Here is a 19,877-nt window from a genome sequence, read left to right as displayed (position 1 = left end):
GTAGTACTACCTCTCACAAAGGAAGCAGAACTACAAGGTAACCCACCTTCTTAAATTATAGTAGTCAAAAAATGAAATTTCGTCCCTTGAAGCGAAAAAATTACTGTCAATAACTATTTTGATCCATTAAATAATGTCAAAATGATTTCTTCCGTATTATACACAGTTTTACAAGAAAGTTACAGGATTGATGCTGATTGTTTACCATGTGAGTTTAACGCCATATTGATCTTTTGCAGGACATGTAAAGACTTGGTAAAAGGAGAGAGCTATATCTATGCCTTTTAAAACATCGGTGGTTATCATTGCATATATTTTTATATGAAACAAAGAGTGAAACTGAAGTTTCACTTTAAGTAACGGAACTTAACTCTGTGCAGCACTCAACTCTGAGCTTTTTGTTCTTCAATCAAAGAATGAGGCACAAACTTTTTTTTCAGATCTCGTTTTAGGGTCTGCTAGATAGTTTCGCGGTTGATGTGCAATACATTATCCAACAACACGCTCTACATTATCCTCTGAACGACTGGTTGACGGACATCCATTTCCAGGTCATCAGAAACGTTCTTACGACAATCATGAAATCATTCAAAGCCATGAGATTCTCGCGCTAAACAGTTCTGACCATTTTAAAAGTCTATATTACTAATTTTCCTAACCTACGGCAAAATCTAACATTCGCTCTTTGTTCTCCGTAAGAATCTATAACGATGGGAACCAGAAAGTCTTAAAAGACCAATGTTTAGAAGAGTACACAAACACTCTTTTTACTAAATCTTCACGTTTCCTTCAAAAGAAGATTATTATAGCATTAATCTCACATGGTAAACAATTTTCTATCATTAGCAGTTACAGAATGCCAGAATCAGTCCTGGAACCTTATTATCAAACCTTACAGTTGACATATATTCCAAAAATTTTGACCCAAAAATATCTACCAATCTTCAAAAGGGACGAAATTTCGATTTCTCACTTACCTGGTTGATATTCTTGGAAATTTCACCTATTGTTTACGTTATTGTCACGGCTCAAAAATACGTTTAATGCAATATTCATTCATCTCTTTCATTCAAGTGCTATATACATTCATATTAGAGAGGGCATTACTCAGAACAACTTCCCCACATGTTTTCGGATGTGTACTTCTTCATGGGGAATGCTGACTAGGAACTGTTAGTTACATTCATCAACTTCCCCGTTAATTTCTAATAAAAAAAATGCTATATCATACATTATGAATAATCTAATAATTAATAATAATAATTATCTTGTAGAGGTCTATTAAACAGTTTCGATTTGCGTTAACTTCTATTTGTTGCTAAACAGTAGTTATATATGGTAGGTTCCTGCCTTCCCGTGGAACACGTCTAAGAGAAAATAAATGAAAATATCGCTTTCTATTCTTCACATTTTGAGAATAATAATTCATTTTCTTTTAGAAAGAGTTTCACAGAAAGGTGTGAACTTACCCTTATGACTCCAGTTCTGCTGCGAATAGAAGTCATCGATACGGATGTCGGCGCACATCGGAAGTTTGCTAGAATGTTTAATTCACTTAATAAAAGGGAAGATCTTCCATCCGTTAAGAACAGTGGACGTACTTTTGTCTTACGAAGTTTTCAGTGTATTATTTCAATTAACGCTATGACCTTTATCGATATCCTATTTAACTGTTAACTTGTTCACCACAGCGTTGACTGAAACCCACATACTTAAAAAGATAACTGCGTGGTACAAAAGTAGGCGAACTGTTCTTATGCATTATGTACCCTATAACTTCAATCAAAAACTTACTTATTAGTTTATTATACATACTATTTTGTTTGTTCTCTATATAATTTATCGTACAATGCATATTAACAATTAAACATTGAAATTATACTAACTGACGCACATAAATCGTGACAACAAGTTGATGCTACGTCTCAATGACCCTTTGTCATCTTTTTTCATACTTCTTTTTTAATACGCTCCTTGTGGAACGTAGTTTGATCAGTTGCCTTCTCTAGGGGACTATGTAAAAAGTTCATTTAACCACTGCTCTAAAAACTTCTTATCAAAAACCACTCTTTTCTCTTCTACAAGAAGCGTATTAAAAAAAAAAAAAAAAAATGAAGATAGCATAAGGCATTGACACGTAATAGCACCAATTTGCTGTCATGATTTGGATGCTTCGGTTAGTATAACTTCAATTTTTAAATCTTGCTTACAAATTTAAATAAACGTAAAACATATGAAAAAACAAAGTACAGGACATTGCGGATAATAACAAACACTATTTCTGCTGTTGAATTGTCTCCTTGCCGAAGCAAGAACCAAATAACTGCTTTTAAGAGTGCCGGATCGTAATTATTAATTGTTCGGACTGTGCAAAATGGTCTGTGAGTGGAAAATCATTTGTATCGAGAACTCTGAAATTAACGGTAGCGGTAATTTTTGAAAACAATCTTCCGAAATATCCAATGAGTTAAATCTTCATGTTTTACTTTTTTCAACGTTATTTTATCTTTATTTAACTTTTGACGGTGTGATCAAAATTTCCAATAGAAATCGAAATTAAAAATTCAAGAAGAGGCAAGTGGGATTTGTACGGTCAAGTAATTACGGAATGAATGTATTGCCTTCCTGAGCTTTGATAGTATGTACTCTCCTCTCTTGTTCCAAATTTTATAGAAGCCTTTATTTTCTTTTAACCAGGGGTCTCCATTTTATTTCTGCGGTATTGCGGTAATGTTAAAAGCCAGGCTTAATTTGTGTATATTTTGACACGTGTCCAAGTCTTAGGTTCTTATACAGATGCAATATTCTTTGCTCTATACACACCATATATCGTATATTTCAATACAACTCACTCAACAGATATGAAAAGCAAGTACAGGTCATCCCCTTTGCGGATCAGCCATTCATTTTGATCTAGTGGCTAGCAAACGCGCTTTAAATGCATGGCGTTCCAGGTTCGAGCCTCTTGAAATTTTAGTGCAATATGGTGGTTTGGATTCTATCTTAAACTGTAGGTCCACATCTCATATAGCTTTGGTGCTGCACGGGACGCTAAATTAAAATCCAAACCAATTCTTGCTGGACAGACCATGAGGACCGAATGGCTGTGTTTGGAAGTATAGGCTCCACATTTTCTTAACTTGGGCACTCATTGAGGTAATGCAGTCACCATCTCGCTCCAGTCCCTTTACTTCCCAACTTTGAAAAGGCTGGGTAAACCTCAGAGCCGTATTGGAAAGAGAACAGAACGAGAAAAGTTTCTTGTCAGTACCGAGATCAAACCCGGGCCGCTCAGGTTGCAGGTAGACGCCTTACCGACTACTCTACCGCGGTGCAACGATAAAGTATGATCGCCTAATATTTCGATTCTGTAAAGTGCTTGTTGTTAATGACTGTTTCATACATGAAAGCAAGAAGTGATCGTTTAAAAGATGCAGATGTTTTCCTCAACTGCCAGGTGCTCGAGTGAGAGGTGGATCTTGAATATGGTTTAAAATAAATTAATTTTACGAGATTTCACATCGGTTTTCCGTTAAAAAAAAAAAAAAAAATAGTCATTATGAGTGGGGCTAGTTGACTAAAGTTTTGATACATATGGTATAAGCCCAATTAAAAGTATTCAGAAAATATTAGACCTGAATTAATAATGACAATATTTCAAATATGACTACCAAGAAACCTCCGACCTCCCAAGCGATTCCATGTATATTCGCTACATTGTAACAAAATGAAATCTTTGAATTTTAAGTCTCACGGTTATGCCGGTTAGGCAAAGGAGACGGTGATGATGAGTAATGAATGAAATGGTGGAATGAATAAAGTGGGAGGAAACGGGAGAACACCGAGAAAACCACGCACACGGTGCTTGTCCACCACAAAGTTCACTTGGCGGGGGCTGGGATCGAACCCGGGACCCCAAGCACCAGAGGTGAACGCTCTACCACTGAGCCACCACGGCCCCTACATTGTAACAAAATTCACTTTAAAAGAAAAGAACAGGAATTATCACTCACTATAAACTTTTAACTGCAATCTTCAGCGGAACTGTGACCAGTCACACAATGTGATTATGCTGGTCACTGTATCACTTTATCCTAACCAGGAACGCATCGCACTTGTAAATTATGTTTTGAATAATATTAAAAGCAACTTCAGATATCTGCTATGAATATAACATATTCCACAGTTGTAACTGCTAATAGGCATAAATAAAGACTTTTTTCACATACACTTAAGCAATTTATAAGAAATCTTGTTAACATTAAAGAGGCTACCTAAAAGCGTGACCATCAATGCTGTAAGTAATGAAATATTATCAACTTGATATGTACTTTAAAAAAAAGGCATTATATCAAGTTATTATGCTCTTAGATAGACTCTATAGCATATACAGGGTGAGGCATTTTCGATTACTCATTTAGAAACTAAAACACTTGGTCTTGGAGTCAATACAACCAGAGTGGCCCAAAAGTAGGTATACACCCCTGCATTGATCAAGTATAACATTCTAGCATATAGGTTTATTTGCTTCGGCTGTTCCGAGCTTCAGATATAAGTAAAAAGCCATTAAGAGCAAATGATAAAGAAACTAAGTCTACCTGATGGATAACAATAAGGAATGATATAAGAAGCAACGAGTTGATCAATACGGGACTGTATACTTACTTTTGGGCCACCCTGTATAAAACCGTTTATTTTTCTCGATACATATGCCCACTCACTCACATGCTACGTAGACTTTACTACTGCGCTTTGTGTGCATTTGGTAGTTACTTGTGAAATATTATGGCAAATGACACCTCGGTTAACAATGCTCAAGACGGTAAATGACATTATATAACACGGTCACGGACATCTGGGGTTATGTTTGCTGTTTTCTCTCTGATTCCTTGATTCCTGTCTTCAGTTGTACCACTCTGGTTCCAAACACCTTATCCTTCAAATATACTCAAGGGAAGAAGTCTGGAGCACTTAGGTCGGAGAATTTAGCGGGCCACTGAATATCACTGAAACGCGAAATGATGTAACCTAGAAAATATGCTGCTGCATGGGCCAGCAATTCCATCCATGGCTACTGACAGTCAAGATCGGAAAACTGTCTGTACAAGTCTTCTGTCGCCGTCTGTCCATCCAACGTAGCTAACTATCCATTTCCAAAAATATTCGGGAAATATCAATTTGCCAGGCATAGTGTTTCATAAAGAACTGAACCAAATGCATACAAAGTGCAGAAGTAAAGTCTACGTTCCATGAATATAAATGGACAAATGTAACAAAAAAGATAAAATGAAATATTTAAAGCTGCGGTCCGAGTATATTTTTTCAAAATGGCCAATTAAAAATGCTCCACCCCGTACAATATCAGCACAATTCTTCATAGACTGCTTAAGTATATTCGGAACACTTCGATGCCAAGTAGTGTAACTTCAAGATGAAAAATTTTCAAGACAAAACTTTAAAGTTTAATATTTCATGAAAATCTCATACTTTTTTAATAGCTGCAACCAAACTCATAATTCTAAAGCTTATTTTCTAATGATGACAGTGATTCTTTTGATGTGATTTACATGAGTTATTTAAGTTCGAAGTTAATATTTCAATTTTGGAGGTCAGCTAGCTGGCATCAAAGCTGTCCATTTCAAAAATCTATTCTCAAAATTTTAACATATCTGGATTCACGTTTCTCAAATCTTTATTGTGTCAAAACTTTGTCATTTACACCCATTAGCAGCTACAACTTTGGAGTATGTTACACCTTCATATGGGCTATCTACATTTGCTTCCTGATTATTCCAAACACATTTCACACTTCATTTCAAGTATTTCTAGTAACTATAAATGGACGACCTAACATTAAATATTCTGTCCTTTCTATTGAATATTTCAAGCGAGGTCACCTACAAATTCATGGAGTGAAGAAACGTGAGGGGCTGAATCAGGAATCTAGCCTCAATCTTCGGATCACCGTTCCAATGCGCTAACCCACTACCTACCTAGTCCGCTCTCTGAATGGCCACACAATTCTTATTCTTGGGAGTCGTGCATATACTTTCAACAATGAGAAGTGCATGGCTGTCTAGCGCTACCGTAAGGTGAACCGCAGACCTGGTTACGATTCTTGGCTCAGTTACGCACATTTCGCCCTTTGATCTTTTTATGGAATTCTGTCCTATATATTGCGTTTCTCAAACTGTAGTTCTCGAGGTATGCTGTTTTGATCCTCATAATTTGAATTTTAGTTTTTTTTAAAAAAAATCCATTGAATTGTTTATCACACGTTATAGTTCGGAATCTCAAAAAGACATAAATCATTTAAATAATACATTATACAATTTTATAATGTACACATTATACAAGTTCCAATAACTTAAATAGGTTTATAGGTATAAAATATTCTCTATAGCCTTCAATTAAAGAAAAAAATATATAGATATACTATTATAGTGATGTGTGCTGGAAACATAAAAGTACAGCAGAATACTAAATTTGTCTTTCAAGGGGACAATACTAGAATAGCGCGTAGAACATCCTGACTAATTAGAGTAGTCACTACTTGAAAAATGTTTGAGAAACGCTGCTACAGGGGATATGGGGGCACAGCAAATTATTTAATTTCTTTCATATTCTTATATAAAAGTCTCATGCATTTATCAGTATTAGACATATAAAAATAAACTCTCTCTGCACTCGCCGCTATGTGTATCATTTAAAAATTCATATTTTCTATATTTCCACCAGCGCTGGAGCCTTAGGCACGATCACTCCGTCCGTAAACTAGAAAGCTCTAATTGAACATTTTTTGTTGTATATGCCTTCTAGTTTACGGATGGAGTGATCATGTCCAAGACCCCCACCACGGGCCGAAATACAGAAAATATGAATTCTTAAATGAAACACTTAACAACGGGTTCAATTTGAGCACATTTTCATCTTAAATATGGCTTAGAGCAGGGGTTCTCAATCTTTTCCACAGGCGTACCACCAAAGCATATTAATTATTGATACCACCGTAAGCCATATGTACCACCAAAAGCACCTCGCGTACCACAGGTTGAGAAACCCTGCCCTACGGCATTTGCTAGTATTTATATATTACTATGCTACTTTCTGATGAAGAAGTCCATTATCCGATAAAAAATACATGGATAAGTTGATATGTGTAATACCCTCTCAAGGCAAACAATTGCATGCATATACAAATAAGTAACAATTCACTACAGTAACTACTAACATTTATTGATTGCACTAACATGTGTTTTTCGATTTATTATCGTTGAAGACTATTTCACTTCACGTAAATTTCCAACTAATACTAGAATATTGCACTCACTCCAAACTTATTGTTAAGTACTACATGTAAGATTTGCGTCTATACTATCTTGAAACGTGCTTGAAAGTTGTGAATTAATACAAAAAAGTACGCCGAAATTTTGTATGAAGCAAGCATCAACAGGGGAAAATAATTTGATATATTCATCAACCCTACCACATGAGCAGTGTTGCCAACCCAACATAAGTTGATATTTTTTTCAAATGATACTTCAATTATTACATATTCCAAACCTACATGTAAAACGAAAAGTTAATGCATTTATTATTCAGTGTTAAACAATAATCACGCAATGGTATCACGAACGGGCAGGACGCACACATCCAACGTACCTTTAGAATCGAATATTAAGATATGACACACTTCAAATGAATAGAAAGAAAGTTGAAAGAGATTGAAAATGTGGCTTTTCTTTAAGACTTTTCATGACCTTACTTCAGCACTGTAAAGTACCTTGGATGTATATTGATTGGCCTTTTCAGTTACGTTATTAATGTCGTTTAAGGTCTCTGAAATTTGGATAATTGTGACACTGTTAAGTTCCTAGTTTGTAACACTGAATAATAAAAGTAGCATTATAACATTTTGTTTAACATTTAGATTTGAAATACATAATAATCTTGATGTACTGTCATTTGATTTAATGCAACTTTTTCTTGGGTAAGAAACATCGTTCATCTGCTGATGAGTACGTCAAACGATTTCCCCTGGTTGACATTCGTTCCGAACAAAATTTCAGCATCCTTTATCTGTTGCTTTAAAACTTACAAATGAGTTTCAAGATAAATGGTCTATCCTATACATTTTGAGCACGGTAACCGGAATATAAAATAAGTACATAGTCCGGAAAAAATGGTTCATTTATTATAATATTCCATCTCAAATATGTTCTTACAACAAGTTAGAGAAGGATATACCCATTTCTGTATTGTTTTCTTCAAGAGTACGCAATCATATACTTAAGATTAGGATTAGGAATTAGATTTCTGGGCTTCGGGCAGCTATAGCCACGTTAACCCGTCCTCGGTGATCACACTATCACGGGAATTGGGGAGGAAGGAAGGAATGTGGAAGAAAGAGGTCTGTGACAATTATGTTAGGTACCATCCTGGCATTTGCCTGGTATGAATGAGGAAAACTCAGGGAAATCTTACTCAAGATGGCTGGCCTGATAAATCTGTCACACTTTTTCGATCGAGTGTCCCCACCGGAAATCGAACTCGGGACCGCTCGGAACAAAGGCGAGAGCGTTTGTGACTACGCTACGCGGAGCCACTTAATGGTTTACTCTTGTAGGTGATTTACTCTTCTTATATAGGGTCAGAATTGGCCAAGTATTCTACTTGTTGCCTTATTTACACTAATTATGCGTATAATATTTGACGTAAGAAACAGGTTTTACATAGAAAAAGAATTACAAGTAGTAGCAGCAGAATTGTATAGTTCCGTTGTATTACTTTATAAAGATTTTGTAATATAAAAGTGCCTGTTAAAAAATATTTGGACTTAACCATGTATGCTTCTGTTCATAAGAAACTCACGGTCTCCCGTAACCCAAAAGGATGTCCTCCCTGTTCTTTATATCTTGAATGGCATGCGTTCATAGCATTTTTTTTCTTTCTTGTAGCATTTCTCAATGGTAACAGGTACGTCACTCTTTATCTGTAACATCAGTCCACTCTTTCCAACGCACTCTTCGCTTTGCGATGACAAAACACTGCATTATCTTACTAACTAAACAAGATATATATCCCTATCAACCCAAAATTAACCTAGTATAAAGTGTCTTCGAACAGCAGACCTCGCTATAAACGTGTGAAAGTTTGATTCGAATCCGTTAGTATTCACTTTTAAAGCTCTCCTCGGTTTTGGTTTTCTGAAGAAGTACTTGTAAAATGTTCTTCTGTAATGGATTTGATATATACTTTAAACCACTAAAGAACCTTTAAAAATTTCATTCGAACACAGCGCTTTCAATCCTTTTCCATTTTCTGGTGACGCCCTGTCCGATTTTGTCCCTTCCCCAAAACCAGTGTTGAAGTCAGGTATGTTCAAGGAGGGGCTAAGCCCCCCCTAGAATACCTACAATTACACATGCACTAAAATATTTGCTTTTTTCTGTTTAGTATTGAGTCTTAGAAGCAAGGATTTTCGTTTTTTAAAGAAAATTAGTTTCCTCTTTTGCCCAACCTAACTGTTCTATTTAACAAACCGTGTTCTCGTATAAATTCGAAGTTAAATAAAAACTTGGAAATTGAATACAGATACACACAAACGCTTTACAACGTTACTTAGCGAAAATTGCAATATGTTGGTTATTGCAACCGACCAGACAATAACAAGTCAACAAGTCGCGATTTTTTTTTTCGACAGATTCCTGCAGCTCTATTGCAATCTAGAACAGAGCCCCCTTGTACAAAAGTCTGAATTCAACACTGCCCAAAACTAATAACCCGGAATATCCCCGAAGTATATTTGCACATTTATAAAGCTCTTATACAAACAAACAAGCAAAAAAAAAAAAAATTATTATCCACATGTTTACACCTTCAAGAGGTGTTTTCACCCCTTCCCTTGCCCGATTTTCTAGTACATCCGGATATTCGAATTTTTCAAAATCCGAACTTTTGCCCACTGTCGTAATTCCACATTAACATCGAGGAAACAAACAAAACTTCAGCATTTCGCCTTGATTTTGCTACATTTCTTTGGCAGAGTTCACAATTTACCTTTCTCTTTCGTCCTCTCCGTTTCTGTCGTTCTTCGGCTGCTTCAATTTTGTCCATTTTGGAACCTAATTGTCAAATATATCTCTGTACCAATGGTATCACTTCAACCGATCCTTAAACAAAGTTATACACACACACACACACACGCGCGCGCATCGTGTTGCCTTCTTTCATCTACGAGCGCATGCTTCACTGGCCGCAGACAGCTGAGCCCTCTGTTATCCCCATCGGGAAATTGCGACTTGATACCAATAAGCACTGTTTTTCGCACAACTGAGGCTTCGAATATGCACTAGAGGCACCGGAAAAACAAAGTCCACATGTCTTTTTTTTTTTCTTTTATGTTCTACCAGAAATCGTGCCCTACTTATCCTATTAATGCAGAGGGCCCTTCAATTATTCTTTCTTGGATAAAAAATGACGTAGCGTTATCTCGTAGATTTTTTCCTTTGTATAAAACTAGGTAGCAACAGCTGGAATTGTTAATTTCCTGATGAATTTTCAATTTCACTTGTACTGTTGCTCATTATTAAGAAAAAAAAAAAAAAAGGCGCTACCTGAGGAGTGGAGAAAGTCCAAAATCAACCGTAGATGACTCATCGAAGGAGCAATTTACCCTCGCGTATATACATAGTATCCAACTTAAAATTCTCTCCTTGATTCGTTACAGAAAGCTAGTTTATTCATCAATTGGAAGAACTCTGCTCAAAATACTTAAAAAGACATGACATCGATGTACAAGAAACTTTCACTTTTAGGAGGGAAGATTTTAAAAGAGAAGGAAGATACCGTTGTTATATGATGATGTTTTTTGAGGAAGATGGAAAATTTTACACCTGAGAGGATAGCATCGTTTGACAAAACATGGTAAATGTTAATCACTCCATTCGAAATGTAAAAATACAAAACAGGTCCTAATTGGTGAAAGATAGAGATCGATTTAGTTACATGAAGGCAGTTGTGCGCAAGGATAAAAGTGAGGGGAAAAGCAAGGGGACGCCGTTACCTCACTTCCTAAAAAAATACAATAGACAAAGATAGGTATGGGGAACTGCGTGATATGCGTCCCCTACCTTTTCTGATCCACTTTTACCCCGGGGTGGGAGAGTTTCGGGTTAAATTTAAAACGTCCGCTCCAGCAGGTATACTCACTCAGAAACGAGAAATTACACACTAATAATTTTATAAAAATGGATCAAAACTTACTTAACCTTAAGCTAACCCGTTCCTAACCCCTACCCTACTTATTTATATCTTACTCTACTCTGCCCTACCCTACTCTACTATACTTTTTAAAAGGGCCCTACTTATCGATGCGCAGCTGGGGCGTGTCTTGGAAAGTTTACCCAGAGTTTCATATCGAATGGCTTCCTATTTTATATTACCGTGCATAAAACGACTAAAGTTCCGGATTTTGTGGGCACTCAACGCTAAACTAATTTTATTAATCTATTCTTTAATTTCTTATAGATTCATTGCGGGGGGAGAGGGGACTGAAGCACTCAAATTCTTTCAGGACGCGCTGTATGTATAATCATAATATAGTAAATATTTATTTTTCCATAGTGTCTTGCTGAAAAGGAGATGAATCCCGAAAGTCACCCCTTGCGCACGCCACTGTTCCAATTAATTAATATTATTATTTGGAAATCATACCTTCCTGTCATTCTATTACGATTATAGAATTATGACTTGTTAAACGTCCTAAGTATGTCATTCAGTGCTGCTGCAAAGCCTCCGGCAACAGCGCCATCACTACACCCCGTGCTCTGTCGAACTGTCAGAAGCCAGCTTTCGTTAATTGCACTGTAATGGGATGAATTTACTTTTGAATTCATATAGGTTACGAACACAAGTGTGTGACAATGAAGTAGGCTACATTGTTACAGATTTTGTTGTAGTGTCAGTTTATCACAGCTCAACACAAATTGTAGTGTACCGGTACGTGAAAAGTATAAAATTTATTATGTATAGTACGAAGCGATTTTGTCGAAGTGACCTATATATGCTATAATTAGAAATATTCACCATAATTAGCAATTACCTGTTAGGAATGGAAGCTTCATCAGTTTACATAGACAGCAGATACATTAATAGATTATAATAATATTGTGTGTTTTTCTACTTTGGCTTTCGTGCCTTGATAATATTTGTTTCTATTTTTTTACTGCCTATTGTGTGCCCCTTTTATCAGTCGGAAAATATGGTTCTTGCTATAGTTTTTTCCTGTTACTATTTTACACATTGCATATTTGATAAAATTAGTATTGTGTTACAATACAAAGTAATATTTAAGGAACTGTTCCGGAAAACCAGTTCCTTAGGAACAGATTCACTAAATGAAAAGACTAAAATAAAAACTAGCCTATATTATATCCACTCAGGCCTGCTACACGGCAATTGTCAGAAATTACGGCTGATATTTAGTATATTCCCCAATCTTACACATATAAGATTTACAGTGTGTTACTTACTTTACAAAATATAGCTGAGCTAGGGACAGCTAGCGAAGAGAGTTACAAGCCCCCAGGGCTCTTGTACTTCTACCATTATCACAATTTAGACAAAAACAAGGTACTCGGTTCTGGAACCATGGAACGAGTTGGGGGAGATACTAAATGCCATCCGAAATTACTCTTAAGCCGGAGCTATGGAAAAAAACAAATAGCCTTAAGATAGACTGTACCAATGCTTATTTCTAACCTAACCTAAGTAGGTGGCGATGTTATGTGCTCAGGACAATGTATCGTGGGTCAAGAGGTTGGGAAACACTGCATTAAAATGTATTTTAATCAATTACAAATGTTGGAAATATACCCGTTCATTCATCGGAGATAACTGGTAACGAAAAGATAAATTCGAAAACTGAAATAGCCATCAACCTTGAAATTTGTAACATAATTGTACTGGGAATATAATATTAAGGTATCATGTTCAATTATCTAGCTACTTTATATATAAAAAAGGAGGAAATGTAACTTTACATGCAACAGATACTGTTTATATAATCTACAGGTGCTCGATATAGCGTGTAAATTTCACAACTACGTACCCGATTTCACTTATTTCCCCAAACAACGAGATCAGACTTCGTATCAGCACTTTTATCTTAAGAATAAAAACATACGTGAAACTATAACCCTGATTATGTTCTACAAGATATAGAATATTAATTGCCTGGTGTAATCTTCTATTAAATATAACGAGTATAATCACTTAAGAAATATCAATTAACTAATATTCTTACTAAACTTCCATCACAAACACCAGCAGAGAATAACAGCCGGAAGTACGTGACAGTGTTGCCAAGAAGACAGAGACCAGTGTTGCCAACATGTACGATAACTATCGAATCATACGATAATTTTGACCCAAATACGATGTACGATAGCTGCTGTACGATAACAGGAAAATGTACGATAATTTAACAAGTCCTGGTAATTAAAACATTACAAAGACGACGAACGTCTCGAGAAAGTAAATAATGCAGGAAAATTAATCAGGCAATAATTTAAATATTTTTATGTTACAGTTAGCTATTTAGACTGTATAAGATGGAACATATTGTAAAATTGATTCAAACCACTACTAGTATACCGCAAAAACATGGTCCCATCTGTAATCAAAGCGGGAATCACTACCACGCACAGAGGAAACCAGTAAAAAAAAAGCGTAATTACTAGCTACTTAATGTGGATAAGTTTTCACAGGTAAACGTATAAAGTTTTGAAGGAAAATCAGATTCTTTTTCGATAGATTAGTAAGGAATTGAGCTTCGATCTTGTTTCCTATGCAGATTGTTAAATATAGTTTAAGCTGTAAATGTTCATGTTAGTTTCTTGTTAATAATAATAATAATAATAATAATAATAATAATAATAATAATAATAATAATAATAATAATAATAATAATAATAATAATGCTTGGTAATGAGACTAAAAACAAAAAAATACGATAATTTTACGACAAAAACGATAATTTTCAGTTTTACGTACGATAATATCTTCTGATCAGGTTGGCAACGCTGACAGAGACCCAGTCCAGGGCAAATCTCCAGAAGTCCTCTTAAAACTCTTCGGAATCCCACAGGAACCTTCCAGAATCTAACAAGAGAATAATGGGAAAGAGAAAAAGGGAGTTAAACGAAAAACTATTTCTCGCTTTCTTTTACTTCAAGGATCGATAGATTAAACCAAGACAATTTTGGGATGACGAACATCTAAAAATCCGAAAGGAAGTTTTTTTTTTCTTTTTTTTACTTCCCGATTCATGCATATAGCGGTTTTTCTGGTAGCTGTAAGTAATTTACAATTATACATGTAACTAATTGATCCTTGAATTTACAAATTTACTTGTAATTAGGTTGAGGGGAGTTGAAAATGGGGCCATTCTTGATCATCTACACCAAAATATGAGAAAACTTGAGAAACTATTATAGGCCCTATACGTTCTATTATTTACTACTCACTCCTGCAACACATAAACACAGTGGCAGCGTAAGGGCGGGGCAAGCGGGGCCCCCGCCCCGGGCCTCACTTTGTTAGGGCCCCCGACGGTAGGTAAAACAAATTATTATTATTAACGGACCTTGTTAGCATGAGCCGTACTAGGGCCGTCAAGGTTTATAATCCACAACTTCCCTAAAAATTAACGCAATTAATTGTCAAACAATATTACCCCAAATAACGGATGAAACAACAGAAATATATATCTAATAAAGCTAATCAGTGCCGGATTTCCGTATATGCTAAACAAGCTATAGCTTCGGGGTCCACTATCTTGGTGACCCGAAAATAAATTTAAAGAAAAAATATCAGATTAAATTATTTTCGTCCTCTAATGTAATGTTTTCCGTTTTTCTGCCAATTGTCCTGATTGTTCTGATATTACAGGAATTTCGTAATTTATGCTATTGTGCTTGCTAGTTTCTCTTTGATCTTCCTGTTCCGAGTGATGATGACTGCCGGCCCCTTGTCAAGGGGCTGCCTCACACGTTTTTTTGACGCTTATAACAAACGGATGCACCATGGCCTGCTTCCGACGTATTCGGCATACCAATATTTGATCCTCCGTCTGCTGATTGTTCTGGGTTGGTTCCCGCTTTTTCTTTCTATTATTATTGTTATTCCTCCTGTTTCCCTGGTTTCTTTTCTTCGGTTGGTTCCTGTAGCTCGTCAGTGCTATCACCAGCGACAATTCTGTCATTTTATTGGCCAAAATAGAGAGGTCATTTTGTAAAGGATTTTGCTCGCGGTGGGAAACGGTCTTAAGTTCTTGTTTTAAGGTTTGATATTCTTGAGGGTTAGGTTGAGAAATTGCCATGGAAGAATTAATTTGTTGATGAAATGTAGGTACATAACTGTACATTGGTTATGTGACTTGTTGCATTTGTAAAAGATAGATATGGTGATATAACTGTTGTACAGGATACATTATCTCTGGTTCGGTTGGTAAGCCATAGGATATATTCTACGGTTTAGGTATATGATTTTGACCGTATACCATGTGTAGTTTTTGTGATAGCTCTGCATGATCTCCTTTTCTTAAAAGGTCATTAGCGGCTTCCAAGGTGTTTAATTTAGCCTGTAGGGCTTCTACTGTTGCAAACCTTTCTAATGCTATCTTATTAAGGAAATCCCATAAATGATGCATCTTTTGCTCTTCTGTCGCCTCCGGTATTAACTGCCTCATTGCTCGGAGTTTACATGAAAAGTATGAGTCTATGGACTCATCCATTCCTTGTTGGACCTCGAATAATTCCTGTTCTGCTTTATACGATGGGACCTTTGGACTACATAATGCTACCAATTTAGATTGTAAATCGTCGAAGGACATCCTATCAAATTGATTTTGGTTCTTAAGCTGTAACACGAGATCTGGTGCTGTGTCTTGTAAATATATCGGTAAAATTTCCATTTTCTTAGCTAGTGACCATGACTGCATGGTTGTCATATGATCGAATAGCATGAAAAACCTGTCCGGGTCCTCGTGCACGTGTTTCGCATACTTCGTCAAATGTGGCATGTTAAAGGATATGTTAGATGCACCCTCCGTCATATTTGTGTTATTCTCTGCTGATCTGTATGTTCGTTTACCTGATCTAGTTTCCGGCATTCGCACTTAGGGAAGGTAAAAAGAAAGGGAGGGAGGGAGGTTGTATGAAATTTAGTTGAATTTTTTGATAGCGAAATTTAGAAGGATTTTGATACTTGTCTTATCAGTGCCTGCTAAAAAGCTAATAAAAAGAGCGTCCCGTACAAAACTCCGGTGCCTATCACCATGTAATGATTTTAATAGAGTCAATAATGGACCGAGATTTATCCTTTCACCAATTTTATTATAAAATTAAGTTTTTCGTGTTTACAAAAGTTCTAAGAATAAAGTGTCTCTTTCATGACCTAGGTACCGTATACAGGTTATAGCGTTCTGTACGGGTAACCCCTTAGCTTCTAGTGATGAGCAAATGCAAGACCAAGACCAAGACCCGGGTGGTCTTGGTCTTGGTCTTGGTCTTGCACATGTGGTCTTGGTCTTGGTCTTGCACTGGAACTCTCGGTCTTGGTCTTGGTCTTGGTCTTGCACACCTAGTCTCGGTCTTGGTCTTGGTCTTGCACACCCAGTCTTGGTCTTGCTTGCAAGAGTCTTGCAAGTTTGGCTTTTAAGAAATCTATGATTTTCATAAGTAAATTTTACTCTGGATATAAGGGATAATAAATCCCACATTGCGTCAATAGTGAGGGAAATGCAATGTATGTTTCTAAATGTAATATATTTTACCTTCGTGTAAGTGTGATGATACTGTACAACATAGGCGATGACCTTTACTTTTTTTTTTTTTTTTCAATGGGTGATCACGCTTCACTACTTATAAGATAAACCACAACATTTCGTAATATTTTTATATGTTTTAACAGATCCAATACTCCACTGGTTCCCAAACTGGGGAGACTACCCCTGACAGTGAGACGCATGAAAGAAAACCAAGACGGCACAGATTACTGAATTACCATAAATTGCAAAATTATTTTTACACTCTAAAGGCGTCAGATTTTTTTCCTTCCAACCACGATTAGCTCATCTTTGTATTGAACAAACTCCCAATTAAATATCGAAATTTTGTTTTACTGATTCTAATATGTACTGCATGGGGCATAAACAAGGTCATTACGCAAAAACGATGAAACAGTTAGACTTTCGAAATGTGGGCATGGAGAAAAAAGGAGAGAATCAGCTGGGTTGAACGGAAAACGAATGCAAAGGTTTTAGAAATAGTAGCAGTAGGAGAGAAAAGAAGAATTTTAGATGTAATTAAGAGGAGGACATTAGCTGAGGAGGAACTGTATTATGAGGGACGTGAGAGAGGGAGGGAGCGAAGGAGATTGTAGTTGAAGCTGCCAATAATGGCAGAATAGCTATTATTATGACGATGATGATATGTTTTGCAATACTGACCAAAAAAGAGAGAAAAAATAAAATAATAATAATAAAACCTCTTAATATTTTAGAATATAAATGAAATTAAATTTGTGAGTTTTACGTCCCACGATTATGCCGGCTAGGCTAAAGGAGACGGTGATGATGAAAAATGAATGAAAATGGTGGAAAGGAAGTAGGAGGAAACGGGAGAACCCCGAGGAAACCCTCGCACACGGTGTTTGTCCACCACAAAGTTCACTTGGCGGGGTCTGGGATCGAACGCGGGACCCCAAACACCAGAGCTGAACGCTCTACCACTGAGCCCCAATATTTTAGAATAATTTGAGTGAAAACTGAAAACGACTCAACTGTCTATGTCTTTTGTGTAAACTCAATTTATATAAATACTTTTGACCTACATTAGAAATACATAATAACGACATCAAACTTCAAGTTATTTGAAATAAGTACGAAATCACTCTCAATTGTGAATATAGATTATTTATTGTTGTATAATGTTATATCGTTGAATCCTAGATATGCCGTATACCTAAGGGGGCTATAAGTTATATTGATAAACAATTATTCAACGCATAAGCATCCACCTATGAAATCAAACTTGCTATCACATGCGCTAAGTTTTGGTCAATGTCATGAAAATGTTATTTCAATATTAATTTTATAAGTACACATTAAAAATTTCCAACGGATGCTTGAACCTCAGAGCCAAGGCCATACCCATGTAGTCGGCACCTATGGTGTACGGAATTGCCGATGTTCAATACTACATTTCTTTAGTTTTGGAAGAAGAACACCATTAATATGTTTTGAAATGAAATGAAATATCTACTTTAACGTCCCACGATTATTACACTGAAGCTAAGGGAAACAGTGATGATGAGAAATGGTGGAATGAAGAAAGTACGAGGAAACGGGAAAACCCACGCACAGGGTGTTTGTTCACCAAAGAAGCTCACAGCTCACATAGCGCAACCAGGGCCCCATGTACCAGAGGTGAATGCTCTGCCACTGACCTACCGTGTCCATAACATGCTCTAGTTTATTTTTGTTTATCCACTTCTTATGGACACAATTATTCTTCGTATGATTTCCCAAAATCCAATCATGGGCCGTCGTGAATGATCAAATGATGACCAAGTAAATCAGACACTGAAGTTATTATAGCTATATAATTATGCTGTCGGTCGTCTCGTGAACAACCGATTCAAAAAACGACATACTGTAGCTATATGTTACAGGAGCAGATCGACACATGGATTGCATAAACTACTGGGAACACATTCACTCCGGCGGTATTTTTACTGGAGCCAAGAAGTTCACGTGAAAGATGTAATGATTTTTCCCCTTCCTTTTTACATTCTATAAAAAATCAAGTAGTACCATACTTGTGCAAGACTCTTGCGCAAGAGTCTTGGTCTTGGTCTTGGTCTTGCAGGTATGGTCTTGGTCTTGGTCTTGGTCTTGCACACCTTGGTCTTGGTCTTGGTCTTGCATCGGGATTCCTGGTCTTGGTCTTGGTCTTGGTCTTGGTCTTGCATGCAAGACTCTTGCAAAAACTGCAAGACCAAGACTCTTGCGCTCATCACTATTAGCTTCATAGAAGCCTCCGGAATTTTCAAGGATTTGGTACTAAGTAACCTCCGCTCATAGCAGCCCTCACGAGGTATGGTATTTAAGGTGATCCCCTTAGCGTCATGCAGTCTCCAGGGATTAGTTGTGGTAAGGATGACCCCTTAGCTTCATAGCAGCATCCAGGGTTTAGGATAGGTTACGATCAGTTTGTCGACTGATGCTGGGTCCCTCAGTGGTCTGGCTTTTATCAGTCCTCTTCGGGTCCTTCCGTGAGGCCCGTCTTCTTTCGGCGTTCCTCGGTGTCTTTCGTGTCGGTTTCTCTTCTGCTACGTTGTTTACAATCAATCGCACGTGTTGTGTTGACATGTGCTTTTGTCGTGATGTGGGGATCCTCATGATATGCTACAATACATTAAAACCTCAAAATAATTTGGGAAACGAGTAGTCTAGAAATTATTGTGTAGGCCTATTGCGTTCATGGGAATCAAAAGACGATAACTATAACTATGTTATTACTTTAGATTGCCAATTGCTCACTCAGATAATTTATGAAGTTTGCTTTATCGCAATAGTTTTATACAAAGTAGCACCCGCCAGTATACCCAGCTAGCGTAAGGGAATGACTTTATACCCGGCATCACCTGTTAGTAAAAAACTACGTATTTCATTATATATATATATATATATATATATATATATATATATATATATATATATATATATATATATATATATATATATATATATATATATATATATATATATAATTGTTCGCTTGTAATTATCACAATTATTTCCACTGCAATTT

At 36.5% G+C, this 19,877-nt stretch overlaps 1 protein-coding gene across 5 annotated transcripts in view; it reads right to left on the bottom strand.

Annotated features, from left to right (window-relative positions):
• LOC145675488 (uncharacterized) overlaps positions 1–13,358 on the bottom strand; it is a 79,158-nt gene extending 65,800 nt beyond the window's left edge. For 3 of the 5 annotated variants that reach the window (XM_081745932.1, XM_081745930.1, XM_081745935.1), the window contains exon 1: positions 13,112–13,347. The gene's annotated coding sequence lies outside the window, so the exon portion shown is untranslated. Of the gene's footprint in view, positions 1–13,111 lie in introns of all 5 variants that reach the window. The other 2 variants (XM_081745933.1, XM_081745934.1) reach the window with 2 other exon arrangements.
• Positions 13,359–19,877: the final 6,519 nt, after the last annotated feature.

The sequence above is a fragment of the Thermobia domestica genome, chromosome 18 (genome assembly GCF_964235325.1).
Source record: "Thermobia domestica chromosome 18, izTheDome1.hap1.1, whole genome shotgun sequence".
NCBI lineage: Eukaryota > Metazoa > Arthropoda > Insecta > Zygentoma > Lepismatidae > Thermobia > Thermobia domestica.
The sequence above is the reverse complement of the archived record's forward strand: the minus strand, read 5'-3'. Positions and strand labels throughout refer to the sequence as shown.